General features: G+C 40.2%; 1 protein-coding gene across 8 annotated transcripts in view; it reads left to right on the top strand.

Annotated features, from left to right (window-relative positions):
* Fas2 (neural cell adhesion molecule fasciclin 2) overlaps window positions 1–15241 on the top strand; it is a 184206-nt gene that overhangs the window by 93843 nt on the left and 75122 nt on the right. The window contains exon 1 of one of the 8 annotated variants that reach the window (XM_087344982.1): window positions 11417–11483. The exons of the other annotated variants lie outside the window; for them this stretch is intronic. The gene's annotated coding sequence lies outside the window, so the exon portion shown is untranslated. Of the gene's footprint in view, window positions 1–11416; window positions 11484–15241 lie in introns of those variants that run through there. 8 annotated transcript variants of the gene reach the window in all.

The following is a 15241-nucleotide window of genomic DNA, read 5'->3' as shown; positions in this document are numbered from 1 at the left end:
GATTTAAGGCGAATACGCTTGAGCCTACGTGCAAATGGACGAAGGGGAAAGAGAATTAGTTTTCGTGTGAAAGGTCGTTTGTGTTGCGCAATTGTGTTGTCTGACGTGGCTTGCGCAGAATTGCGCTCTGATGAAGATACTCGCGTTGTTATGCAGATGAGCGCAGCGGTAATTAACAGCACCATATTACGTAATTGCTGGCAGTCTTGATTAATGCTATATCAGCACGAAAGAACGACATTAACTTTTCAAATGGAAGGATTTTAACTGCTTGCTACTCACTGCTTTTCACCCCAGGTTTATAATGCTTAACAGCAGCAAAATATTTAACTAAATGTATTGTACATCGAGCGATCGTATGAGAGTACTAGGTGGTACAGCGGGCGTTAACACCGGACTGGAGAGACGGTCACTGGCCGAGACTGAAAGAATAAAGAATGCTTTATTTGGCTTAGTTAATTTATATGTAGTAATTGGCTCCAAGGACGTAAATCATAACTGCAAAATATTTTGTTTGTACATTTTTATTTATACTGCGCGGTTTTACATATATAAATGTCTTTAATGCAATTGTAATATTTTATTGATTTTTAAGTGTAATTTTTGGTGAGCCATTGTTATTTTGTTGTAGGCCTACTCCAGTTAGCCATGTTTAATCACTGTTAACTGATATAAGAATGAAACACTGTACATAGGCTGTCTTAAGCTAATCAGCGAAATCGTGTGATTTGCTCATAAACCCCCTTCACGATTTATTGAAGTGTTGTAACCTGACTGTACGTTGTTCACCAGAAACTATGACGCAGAGACAATCACGCTTACATTTGTTAATTTATCCAGAACTGTCCCTTGTCAATTTGACCCCCTTTTTCTTCGCCCCAGCTTACTGTCTTCCGTCATCGCTTCCATTTGTCCCCGTTTCCAACCCTCATTTAGCTATTTTGTTTCAAGTCTTGTTCTATCACGAACCAGGGTTTAATTACTCAACTTGTGTGTCACAGAGAAGTTTCACTGAATTCGATTTCATGTTCAGATGTTAGGGACTTTGTAAACAAGCTCGCTGATACAATAATCAGGAAAACATGATGTGGGGTATTGGTGTCTTCATATTGAAATTTAGTGAAAGCGCCCGTTATTCGTCCAGAAGTTTCTTAAAATAACTTTCAGTGATGGCTGCGGATCGAACGCCGAGAATCCTCTTGGCAAATGCTACCGCCTCAGTTTGGTCTGAGCTGTGCTTTTGATATCTGATGAAATGAAACTTTAAATGAAGCATGGCTGCTGCTTCTTGCCCTGTTTACTGTATGTGATCATCGTTTCTTATCACTCACTCGACGCTGAATAAACGACAGTTGATTGAGCTCCGTTAACCTGCGAAACGAGTGATTGAGACAAGAATTACTTCTGTGTAAATGTTCCTCAATGTGCTCCCCGTGTTAGCCGTTGGTTGGGTTAAAAGTTGATCGTGCGTTGAGTATAGACCCAGAATTTTCTTTCGCTTGAAGGAATTGATGGGACTTGCCAGGGGGTTCATCCCCTTTCAGTATGAAATGACTTGATCGTTAAACATTCTTACGACTTTGGATGTTAAAATTTATAACAGCAGTTCAGTTGATTTATTATTCTGCGTAACGAATGTTTATTTCTGTTGAGTTTTGGAAACACGCTCGCATACAACGAAATGCAAACGTTAGGGGCAGAGTGGTAAGAGGACCGAAGGCTGTTAGAAGCAACGCGAATAAGATAAGAAACTCGAAGATTTTAATTTCATCGCATTTTGGAAGCATACCACAGAGAAAAGAAAGCAAGTTACAGCACAGTGGAGCATCATAAATTGATACGTGAAGTATTTAATAGTAAAATTAGACAGCGTACATGAAACACTAACTTACCAACCAATCAACCTCCCAACCAATCAGAGCCCATCTTGGGAAATCACGAAAACAATAAATTCCCTGTATTTTATACAACTCATAGGTTTTTACCGTGTTAACAATCGGCCACGTATCCCTGTTCTGAGCCAGATGAATCCAATCCACATCCTGAAACTACTTACCTAGGATCCATTTTAATATTATCCTTCCTGCCACGCTTGAGTTTTCCATGTTTCCTCCTCTATTCAAGCGTTACAGTCATAATTTTGTACGCGTTAGAATCCTAGTATCGAATACCGACTGAGGGAGTGCTGTTTTGTTTTATGATCTGTGTGGATTGGTAAATTGGCCCATCATCTGTTCAAGGAGTCGAACCAAAAGTCCAAAGCGATTCATAAACTAGGATTTGATTTTGATTTAGAATATTTCAAATAGCCTAGTCCACAAAATGTGAATAACAACAATGGCAATTGTGTTGTATGGGAGACATGAAGACTGCCTGCACTTGGCATGATATTACATTGTTAACGTCCGAACACAAGCGACGCTCGGCGGCATTGTGCTAACTGCAAGCCGTAGTCAAATGTCATACGCGTGTTAACGGATTGTGGGACTGGCCCCAAACAGTGTCGGTGTTAAAATTATTGACATTTCTCATTGTTGAGTCGGTTTGCTGACTCAGGAAGGCATTGTTCTCTGTTTTTGTTGTTGCTATACTGCAGATTGATAATAAACAATGACTTTGTAGCACAGGAATTGATATAGTCGGCTGTACGAATTCTGTGCCCAAGTGCTACTCAGAGCATAATGGTGTGATGGAGTTCATGCGCTGAGGATCATGGGTAGTGTTTTTCGCAAGTTTGAGCATTCATCGCGATGTTATTACAAACTGCATGTTTTATCTCCCAAATCATTGAGTGGATTTCGAGTAACTGTCTTATTGGAGATCTCGTTAAAAGCCGTTAGATGAATTTCATGGTTATTTTTTATTTTATTTGGGTTTGAAACTTGACCTTTTGACGACAGGTCCATATGAACAGGATCCTTCCATCCTTTTCTCGGACTGGGACCTGTTCATATACGTTCTTGGCAGATGATCCAGAAGTGGTTTGCCATTGCCTTCTTCTGTGTGTGAATGGAGTAATTGTTGGGATGCCACGGAGAAACCGGGGAAGCCCCCGGAGGAAAACTCCGTGTTGCCTAGACCACGGCCTTGCCCAACACAAGTTATAAATTCGGGCACCGCCGGGAATCGAACCCGAGACAGTGAAAATCTTCATAATGTGTAGTGTCCGTCATATTTTATTAAGGCGATAAAATGAAACAGGATAAGACGTACTGGGCATGTCGAGCGCACGGGGAGAAATGATAATCCATACGAAATTCTAGTCGAAAATCCCGTAAGGAAGAGGTTATTTAGGAGGCTTAAGTTCATACTGGAGTTAAAAATTGAGATGGCCGTGCACAATCGTGTCTAATCCAGCATCCAATCTACATGCAGTGAAACCCAGAATTCAGTGAGATATATTGCACGTGATGCGAATATGGCAAAATATAAAGGAAAATAATTTTTCGCTTTGAGGCATTGTAGATGCTTGTCGTATTACCTTACGACTGAATTTATAAGTTTTTCTGGTGTGGTTGTTTGTTCTGCATGTTTTCCAACAAAGAGTTTGTGGATACCGTAAATCAGCATCGAGACTGAAGAGATTACAAGAACGCACTTGGTGCATACTATCGCTCTTAACTCAGGGAAGCTTCTGACGCTGAAGGTAACTGTCTTCAGAAGTGTTGCGCCGTGTAACCTAATAGAAATTTGCCGATGTTTCACAGGTGCTTATTGCCGTCGATAGCTCTTATGATGGAGGGCGTTATAACATAAAATCTCACCTTGTCTGTCTGATTCGACGATAGTTTCTCCGCTTTAAATGGAACCCCAAAGATTCATTATCCTGTTGACAATACCCCCTACTGGCCGACAATTGAATCCACGCTTTCACACCTATGTTCTTTTAGACTAGTTTTATTTACGCTTCTACACTTAAATGGAGTTCCCACCGCCGTTTAAAGAGTTATTTTTGGGTTAGACTTTCGTTATTCCCCTTTGAATGGTTGCTTTCAATGCTTGTTCTTATGTCCCACAGTGGAGCAGCTGTTGCATTGTGGCCCGGGTGACAGAAAGTTGTCACCGAATCCCATTGAATGGAGATGAGACCTCATTTAAAAGGGTTCATTGTGATGTATCAAAACATGTTTTGTTGTCGATTTATTTCATCCCCTATGTAATTCAGTGCATTATATCACCGAGGGGTGGCTTTTATACTGGGGTATTATTACATGTATGTTATGTGTATACTAAAGAAGGTTTAGGGCTTGTAAAACCTCATTTTCATAAGCAGATGATTGTGGGGACAGTTCCCTTTTAGGCCCGACTCAGGACTCCGTCCGTCCTTGCCACGTGCCAAATAACTATCGTTACATAGCACTAAGCTCTGTTCATCAGCTTTATCTTGCATTTGTTGGACGTGGGTTAGTTGAGCCACGAGTCCCAGTCTTATCCAAGAGTCTCTTGTTTGCGACTTTGGGATTCAATTATTTTTCGGAACCTAATTGACGATATTTGTATGTCTCGTCCACACTTGCCCTGATGCAGTTTCTGTTATAAATATCACATATTGGAATGTACAGTCCAAACGTGACTCGCATCATGGAATAGAAGTATTAATTGAGAAGCTGATAGTTGCGCCGCTGGCTAATGAATTCACAGTCTATGTGGTTCATTGACGTGTTTAAAAGATCCTGTCATGGGCACTGTCCTTGTCCAGTTAAATTCAATACATATCTTCAAAACCTGTTTATTTAACAATATTTTGCGATGTCGCATCAAGACCGGTTCTAGTGGAAAGCGGACGGAGTATAACCATGCGTATGCATCTAGTGCTGAGTTTATTAATGCGTGGAGCTGTAACTTCGCTCCTCCATTTATATTCATGGCATTGTTCTTAATTAAGCACAGGGATAACTTTGCTTTGATCTGCCGTAACACTTTTTTTCCCCTCGTTTTGAAGGGACTTTCGTTAAATCTAGATTTTCAACCCTCAAAGAATTCTTTTTGATTTGAAGCGTTGACGTCTGAAGAACGAGACGAAAGCATGGAAGTAGTTTGTGCAGCCGAATTAAGAAGTCCGCGTAATCGTCGTGAATGGAGGAAGTAGCCTGCGGAAGGGAACGCTCTTGAGTGACTTGGAGCCCTCTGACTGGTTTCCTGTTTTATTATCCCGTAAAATCCTAGCGGACATCTGGAATCTATGCGGTAATGAAAACATTTTCGGAATTCCTATTCTTATTGAGAAACTTTAGGAAGTAATCTGTTACATAGCAGAAAGAAGAAAGGCCAACTCCGAACATCAATTAATGCCGCCCTAGGTTTCTCTCCAGGAAGGAGAAGGAAAGAAACGAAATCATAGGATTTTTAAAGGTTTTCACGTCGGTACTGGCTCTCTGATTAATTTTGTCAGGTTTCAACAAAGACTAACTAAAAATTACATCTGTTACAGGTTGAAGAAGCCATAGAGAAGTAGAAATGGCGTCTGGGTGATATATTCTGCTACATTCCTAGCCTAGGCGCAGAGGGTGGTGTTGCACAAAATTTGAACAGCGAAGTTCAAAATGGGATCATAACAGCGTAACGAAAACATGTTTACAACCCCTCGGATAGGGGCTTTTATGTGAGAGTATTTCAGCCTCTTTGTCTGTGTCATGTTCAGGGTGTGAGGGGGTTGCATATGAGCAGTAATCCGCCCCCAGAGGAGCGTAAGGGATGGCGTATTTAGGGCGGAATCATGGATTTTGTGTCTGGAAACAGGGCGGCGTTGCAAAAACGTTGCAGTGGCTGGATCCGGACAGACTAGACTGCGCCTGGCGTTTGTGTGTGGGAATGGTTCGCGCGAGCAGACTGTGAGATTCATAGGAACTTTGGTTACTGCGCGTTGATGATTAATTATAACAAAATGTGTTGGGAGCAGAGTTCCTCTTGAGACTTTTAAATTTTAGTCACTCAGGTAGACGAAGTTAATTACTGTGTTCGCTAGAGCCCGCGATTGAACGCCATCCTAAGTGATGAGTCCAGTCACCACTATCATATTCATGTTTAAGAGCCATTATAATATTGTCCTCCTATTTGTTTCTGAGCAGTTTTAAATATTATAGTATATTTATAAATGAGAGCGTAGTTAACATTGACCTTGATGACAATATAGGCAGGTAACGGCTAACTTGATGGCTTAAGATCCTTCTGTTGAAGCTGATAGTTGCTCAGTTATTAGAGTGTTTCGCCACGGAAGAGGCAGGTGAGAGTTGTAACCCGCTGTGGAGAGTGGGGAATCATTGCCTGGTCTAGGGACGCCAGGCGCCTGCTGCTAATTGTGCTGGGAGTTCTCTGAAACTTTCCTTGTAACATGTGTGAAGGGGGGAGGACGAGGTTACGCGGGTTCCTGTAAGCCCGTTCAACAAGGTTAGGCAGGAGCACGGACGTGAGGTATTGGAATGAAACTTCGCCACAGCCTGCCCTGCAAGTAGAGTTTGCACCGAATCTACCGCGACGATGAACACTAATCGACTCACACAGTTCTGCCGACGTAGTTGCTACATCGCCATTCTGTTCTTAGCCTCGGTGTTGTCAGCATGACGTTGGAGTCCAGATACCTGGAAATTCCTTCGCCGTATATCAGCTGATCTGATACAACCAGTAAAGGTAGTTGCTTAAGTCAATCGGCAAGTATTGTAATAAAGACGTAATTGTCTTGCGTGGGTTTGTGTTGGGAATGATTGCATGTTAATTATGAATGCATCAGAAGAAATGCGATGAAAGCAGAACGAATATCAACATTAGTAGCGATAACGAATTCTTTAGTCTTTGTTAGAATTACGTCGTGTAGCAGATCCGAATGAACTCAGAACGTCAGCGAATTGCTCAATGACTGGGACAGAGTATTAGGTTTTTTTTTCAGTGTACGTAGCTTATGAAATTGACATTTGTTAATGGATGAGCCATGTGAAGTGTGTGTGAACATCGTGGACAACTGCTCATAATTGATGTTATGTCCTTTATGTCCCTACGTCCTTAAAACGAGGGGAAGAAAAGGGACTGAAGGATTATAGCCCTCGGTGGTTTTGGGGAGCCAAGCACAGGCGGAAAGAGGCTGGAGTCCTCGTCAGCTCATTTGCCTTGTGTGTTTGTGCCGAGTGAAGTTAGTAAAATGCTTTATAAAATTTGTAACAGAGTACAGGACTGTATTCAGTTTTACATATTAACATATATTTATAGAACAACCCATGTACAGAGTGGCCACAAAGTTCCTATGCGAGTTCATAATTAATGCTATGAGCAGCATTTTCAGCAGGTCGCATTAATTAGTCCATATTTTTTCGACAGAAGTGTTAGTCACGCGGAATATCTGGATGCGTGAGAGGAAGGGTCTTGAATCAGAATGCATCCTACAGCAAGACGGCGTGCAGGTACATTATTTACCCCCCCCCCCCCCCCCAAAGTTCAAAAAAGTCTCAGTAAGACATGCAGTGGGCGATGGATCGGACGAAGGTCTGATATGACATGGCCACCACGAAGCCCAGATTCGGCAACATGCGATACTTCACTCTAGCAATTTAAAGATGACTTATCAGCTGTTGCGAACACCTTCAAGATATAAAAAACAGCTATTAGGGACTGCTTTTATGACATTCGGCTTGCAACGTGGAAGAAAATGTCTGATAGAACATGGAAGCCGGTCAGACAATATACAGAGAATTGAGGGAAACTTATAGATATGCTTTAGTGTGGCTGGAAAAGGACTTTGTGGATACTGTATTCTTTCCTTTCAAAATAGAAGTATTTTATAATTTAGTAATATTTTCATGGATTCTAACCCGTGACGCAATGACTCCTGATATTCTGGTATTTTTATGGAGTAAACGTAAATTAAATCTTTACTCATAATAGGTACTTTTTGTATGTTATTTCAGACTTTGTTTTTTGTTTTAAGCACACACAGAAACGTTTTGAAACTATTCAGAAGAAGCAACGTGTTTCATTAAACTAGAAATTGACTTGTCCCATTGTTAACCTGATAACGTCACCACACGTCCGACAGAAGTTTAAATATTTGCCGGGAATGGGGGGAGCACGCCAGTGTGCTGTTTAATTTACTTTTTTTAACCCCCACAGAACTGCACAAACGATCTGTCACTGGGAAGACCTGTCAGTATTTTCATGTCGTCACATTTCAGTTGTGCGCAAGTGTTAAAGTGCATATTTTATACACAGATATTCGAACAATGTCCGATCAAATTTTAAAACATCGTCATAAATTAAAGATACATTTTCTGATAATTATAACACTTGTTTTTACGTTGGTAACGTTGATACGCTATCACGTGTTTTCAGGAGAGGAAACAAATTAATACATACGTTTGAACTAAACCAATTTTATATCTGACGTAAGGAACAGTAAATGAGTGCACGTGCATTGTGTTCGGCAGGTCTAAAACACACGCCTGATCCTATATGCTCCTTGACTGAGCGTCTTCGATGGGCGCCTTTAATGTAGTGAAAAACGGTTACAAATTTTCTTGCGTCGTATAAAAGTAATAGATGGTACGTGGGACACAAACTGAAAATTTACAATTCCCGCGTTTAAATGTAGGAATGGCGTCCATATTTGTCCCTGTGTTTTCCCTATAGGGAATTGGCCCTATCTTTCCACCCCTGCAACCCCTCTTTACAACCCTTTTACCACAACCACTTCCAGGCGAGGAGTGATATATATACACACACTCTCAGGAAGTATGTAATTTTACTTATGTGGTAAGTTTTGTGTTTGAAAGTGCTGGCGGAGAACGCATTTAAACGCCAGGTTCATCGCACCCGGCACTCGGTCTCTTAAAAGATGTGAAGTGTAGCATGCCAACAGTTTTTAGTTGAGGGGTTAACATACGAAGGAGTTGATTTTGAGAGGGCGGTTTAACATTTCCTGCTGCTAGTCTTGAACTTCAACTGTGGGTGAACAGAAACTAAGATTCATTGCATTGGGATTTTGCTGTTGAATTCTTCTTCCCCTTCAGAAATAAAGACTCGTGCAACTTCTGATGGATTCCTCACTTACTAAATGGTAGTCTTCGTGTGCAGAGAAAACCATATGAGGGAAGTAACGAAGCCAGTCTATAAATTGATCTAATGTACAAGGAAAATATTACGTGTTAATGTATCGTCCCCAGAGTACAGGAATGTACCGTTTTAGACGAATTGATTATAAATAAATGGATAGATTAGTGAAACGCCTAATTTTGTAAATAAGGTAGTAGGTAAATGAAATACACGCTGTAAGATTGAGATGTTTGTGAACAGTAGCAACAAATTGGAAATATATTCATGACGAAATCTTATTCGAGAAGTGTATGCTGTCATTTATTTGAACGTGTGGGAGTGTCGAATGCATTGTGATGACAAAGGTAGACGTGGCCAATTTTTATACCCGTCATTCTCATTGAGAAACTAGCACAATCTCTGAACAGCCGATAATCTGTAGATGTTAGAGCAGAAGATCTCTTAGAGTACCGCTGCAACTTTTTCAGTGTATTGAACGTAAAACATACTGAATTAGCATCTGCTTGATACCTGGACATTTCGGAAAGATTTGGTAGTATTTATTATGTTCATATTTTACGGTACGTTGTAGGTCTACGTGTGCATTGTGTAAAAATAGTAAACTTGGACTGTTACCGACTCTTTTATGTATGTGGGCCTATTATTATTAGCCGCATGGATTTGCTTCTGATTTTGATCCTGCTTTTTAGTTAGTTCCTGTATTGGAGAAAAGTTTAACATGTACAGACATACCTCGTTTTATTGCGCTTCGCATACATTGCCTTTTTATATATATATATATATATATATATATATATATATATATACACACACATACAAATTGAAGGTTTGTGGCAACCCTGCTTCGAACAATCTATCGGAGCCATTTTTCCAAAAGCATGTGCTCACTTCGTGTGTCTGTGTCACATTTTGGTGATTCTCGTAATGTTCTCGCATTGCTTTTTAGACATAATGCTATTGCACATTTAATGAACTACAGTATAGTGTAAACATAACTTTTATATGCACTGGGAAAAAAAATCGTGTGACTCGCTTTATTGTGGTGATTTGGAACCGAACCCGCAATATCTCCGAGGTATGCGTGTGTATTTTAGGCCTAATAATTGCTGTTCGCAATTTATCATGTCTTGAAATGGTTCTGTCAAACGTATTATCTACACAAAACCGTTTTCTTCTGTAAGCTATGAGCACGGAATGGTATCCAATTAAAACTTTGTTGAAATCTCCGTTGAGTTTTTATCAGATCATAATTTTATGTCAGGAATCGATTTAAAATATGTTAAAGTTCAGTTACTTCTTAGTTACTGATGCATTGTATCTTATCTGTACGGAGACTGGCGTTTTCATTTCATTGTTAGTTATCAGTTTGTATAACGCAAGGATTCATGCATTTCATTGTCTGCTTTATCTTACTGTGGTGATGCAAACTAAGCTTCTGCCACAGCTATACATCGACGCTCGAACACGTACTTATATAATCGATTTCAACAGGGATGAATTTGGGATCTTATGCTGTAACCAATTAGCTACCGGGGTAAGCCTGTCAGTATGGTAGCAAATCACCTGCAGATGGAGTACACTCAAGTCCCGAAATATCGTGTTAGCAGTGTCTTGCTATTGTAGCTGATTTTCTAGTCACCGACTCGAGTCGGTGATGGAGTCGAACTTCACATACCCTTATGGAGGTGGCTGAGAGTATATTGAATAAACGACCGCGGACAGCCGGAAAGGGGTGTTCCTTCTGCTTTGAGCTAACGACCGTTCTACCACCAGCATGGTACGTAATGTCACGCAGATCCTCAGAGCATTCGACTTAGACGGATTCTTTGGAACGGAGAATTGAATTCAGTTGGCTCAGGACACGGAAGAGTGGCAGACTGGTGGACACTAATGAAAGTTGTTTACATAAAAGGCGGAGACTTCTGAGGAACTGTTAGTTCTCAAGAAGGACAAAGTTCTTTGGAGTGTCGTAATTGTAGTATTGTCACTAAAATATCTTTCGAATCGTCCGAAAGAATTACGCAATTCGGACTGATGTTGTCTCCAAATTACATAACAGATTTCTTCTGTAGCGATGATTCCTCCACTGAATGCTTAGATTTTCAGTTTCTTGTTTTTATTTTTGTTCTCCTCTCTTCTAAATCGCGTGAATTCGACAGCGTGGTAGATTGTTTCAGCCCCATCACAAAACATCTTTCGCCTTCGCAGTTTTTTCATGTTATTGTTAAGATAAGGATACGTGACGTGAACACAGATACTTCACTTATCGGCCACAAAGTCTGAACTGCTTTAGAATCTTAATGTTTCTTATAAATTAATAGCTTCTTTATATTTATCTCATGTTTCTGATTGTATTTTTCTATTCCTTTCAGGTAACTTACTGGCGACTGTTGACTTCTAAGCGATGGTGTTTGGTGGCAACTCAAGATTAATAAAATGTCTGTGAGGTAATGTAGAGACTACACTCTGAAATTGTTATGTTACAATTATTCGAGAGAAACAGGTAACATTCAGTGTGACTGCGTTTTGAATTGTAGGCAAATATTGAGTGTTATTCGAGAGTGATAATTTTTACAGTTACGATAGAATCTCGACATTGATCAGAATGTGTTTATTTAAAGAAAGTTTGCGACATAATAAACAATAATTGTAGGTCACAATGATCGCGCGGTCTGAGGCGTGGACCTTATTCGCTTTGACTCTGGTACTGTGGGTTCGAATCCCACTCGAGGCATTGGTGTTTGTGTCTTTCTGTGCAGTGTTGCCCTGTGTTCGGGTAGAGAGGCCTTGCGATGGGCTGATCACTCGTCCAAGGAGTTCTACCAAATGTCTAAATGAATAAAATAACCTCCCACCATCGAGGGCTCTGGAGACAGAGATGATGATAATAATAACAACAATAATTTCAAATTTCTGAATAACTGAATTTTAGTTGAGTTCATTTATAGATACAAGCTAGGCAAAGATTGATTTCCGGCCAACACGTTTTTACTTTATATGTCTCTTCCATATTTACACTTTTATTTTACATTTTGCTACGAGTTTTATTACTATTATTGTGTTTTTCTCGCGTTACTTTTTCATTTATGTTCAACTTCATTATTTTTTTTCTTCAAAGTTTCTTATACGCATTTTGTTTGTCCATTGTGTTATTTTAAGATACTCTGGTTCTTCGTTTGTACTTACTGCTTTTTATTCTGATGTTGCAATTTTTTAATAACTCGATAAATTAATACTCGATCTGGACCCAAATTAGATGTTTTATGTACACATTAAGATTACAGCATTTCCACAGTTATTTCGGACGTACTTTTGTATAAACAGTCAAAGGCTGTCATTGGAACTAACTAAATGGATGTTTTATTATTAGTACGTGTTATTTAAAGGGGTGAGAGGGGCGGGGTATAACACAAATGAGAGACACTGGACAATCAGTCGGACAACCTGTGGGGAAAAGATCGCTTTAGAAACTTGGCTGTACATGAGACGATAATGGATGCGTTGAAATAAAGCATGAATGTGTGGGCTGGATTTAAATGATTCGACGGGATTAATTGGCGGACTCTTTGTGGACACGGTAGTGGTCATTCGTGTTGCATGCATTGCGTGTAACTTCACGACCAAGCGTATATCACATTCTCAAGAAGGCGTGTACTGCTTGGATGGGTTAATTTTGTTGTTATTTTGTTATTTTACTCGGGTGTTATGTAGTTGAGACTTGGGCTAAGTAGCAGAAACATGAATTTATTTCGTGGTGTGATTTTTAAGAGTCAATTACAAATGTATATTTTATTAACATTTTGCAAAATAAGTTGTGCTATTGATATGTTTTTTTCTCTTTGCTACCACATGTTTTATTTTCACACATGAGGTTTATCTCGTGGCTTAAGGCGCTAATGTTATAGACGAAGGGATTTTAACTCTTACATCTTCTTTCTAACCGATAATCTATCTGTTTGGGCCTCCGAAATCTAACACAAAGGAGGAAGCACCTTAATAGACGTGATAAGGAGCTTGAACTCAGTCCGAGACCGAAATTGTTTCCTCGCCCCGACGTTCCTTGTGAAATACGAGGCTATGCTTACGGGCGCTACATTCAGCTCGCAAATTCCCGGTCGACCTTAACCTTCGCTCGTACCGCGTGACGCCGTGCGCTGTAACGCAGGTTTCACCAGATACTCGATACGATGGGGAGACTTTGAGGGTCTTGAGCTCTTTTATCCGTTTCTTGTTCGACGTCGATAGCGCTGCTCTCCCTCCAAAATTCAGTCCCTGGTTATCTGTTTCTATCTTCCCCTCTGTTTTCATCGCCCTCTTATTATACTAGTCTCCGTATTAGTTTCCCACTGTCTTCCCCTAGTTTTATTCTGTCTCTCTTCTTTCCTCGCTTTCCTTAATAGTTTCTGTCCTCTTTGTGTAATTAAATGTAGTGTCTGTGGCTGTCCGCCGACTTTATCTCATCTTATTAATTCAGCTTAAAGGGTTAATTCAGGTTCCAACGTAGATTATTCATCGTGACTCAACTGACTGCTACGTCGAATGATAGGTTTGCAGGTTAATTAGAGCCAAATGAGATGAGACTGTGATTGAGTGCTTCGGTGTAGAAACACATTGTTTCCTAAAAGCTCAACGTAAGCCAGAAAGCTTATATGCCACTTCCTCCTGCAGTAGTATTCATTCTTTTTCGCCACTCGTAATCATATCGGGTCTTACGTGGACTTTTCCGTCTGGATCAGGTTAGGCTCCAGCCGGAGGATCTTGAGAACGCAGTAAAGAGCCTTCTAGATCAACTAGGGCAGTCTCCCAGTCGAGTTTCGAAGTGGGTGTACACAGATACCATCAGATTGACTTCGTGTAAAGAAGCTACCCGAAGAAGATGCCAGAAGCAGGAAATGAGAAAGCAGAAAAAGGTCTTCCGCCGAGTGAAGAATGATAACTCTTTGAAGTACAACTTTAATGTGAACAACATTTAAAATTTTGGCTCCGCTGTAGAGAATAAATGGTTCATATTGTTTGGGGAAATAATCGCTGTTTATTCTGAGTCATATGAAAGCACTGTGGTGGCAACTGCAGTTAATGAATTCTGATGGTACATCTGGTTACCACTGGTCTTGAAAATGTTAACGGGGAGGAGCAAAAATTGACGGTTAGGGTTGCCATGCACTGCTCGCTCGTACTTCTGGTAAAGGTGGGTCGAGGCGAACGAGGTAGATAAATTAGAATTGCAGCAAGAATGGACGTTGAGTAGGGTTTTTTCTGTATTCTTACACAATTTTGAATTGATGAGAGGGCGGCATCTGGTGAAATTTTGATGTTATCTTGGGGGCCTCTTTCAGACAGAGTTTTGGTGTTAAATTTGGAAGGGTTACACGAGAGGTATGCAGTGAAATGTGGAATTTGGGTACCAACTAGAGGAAAATCATGGAAAAACTTGATCGAGTTGGCAGGTCGCAGGACTTAACCGTTCTGACTTGTAGCGTGTTCAGTCCTTATCGCAAAGAAAACACTTCACTTCAACATTAGGAAGACAAATTTGTTTGCTGTTTTAAGGAAATAATCCGTGTTAAAACTGAAAATTATGCAAGACCCATAATATAAAATGCGCAGTGACTAGCTGTTAAAGCAGGTGGTTGATGTAGTTTCCACCCGGCTTTAAAAGGTTAATTACGCATTTCTGGCTCAGGACGGGTTGTTAGAACCGTCGCTTTCAATACGACAGGGGATTTCTTGACCAGCTGAGCTGCTATTAGCTATTCATTTAGAACTCAGCTACATGGAAATTAATTTTTTAAATCGACATCTGCATTATTTTGTCTTGTTTACGGAATGGTAAGGATTTTAAACATCATAAAAATAAATAAGTGTGGGATGAGGAAGAAACCATGAAATGTATACAAGACCTGGGGCGAGATATTAAGTTTGTTTTATCATGCGATTTGTTTGTTCATTGCGCAGAGCTAGTTAGAATGGAATGCACAAGAGGGAAGATAGCGAACCGAATGTATTACGAACAGCGTTAAAAAGTGCGCTGTACAAAGTTTGATGTGTTTTGTAGAAGATAAATTAATATTTAACATTTACCAGCAGCGCTGTTTGTGTTAATAGTCTCTGTATATGTGGTCATGAAAACTCCCGCAAAAAGATACAACTTTACGAACATGGAAATTTTTTTTGCTGAAAATGGAATAATTTAGATTTGGGAACT

This window comes from Zootermopsis nevadensis, unplaced genomic scaffold (genome assembly GCF_977971745.1).
Source record: "Zootermopsis nevadensis isolate Lab colony 2312 unplaced genomic scaffold, Znev_1.0 Znev_ptg000008l, whole genome shotgun sequence".
NCBI lineage: Eukaryota > Metazoa > Arthropoda > Insecta > Blattodea > Termopsidae > Zootermopsis > Zootermopsis nevadensis.
This window is presented reverse-complemented; position numbering and strand designations above follow the sequence as displayed.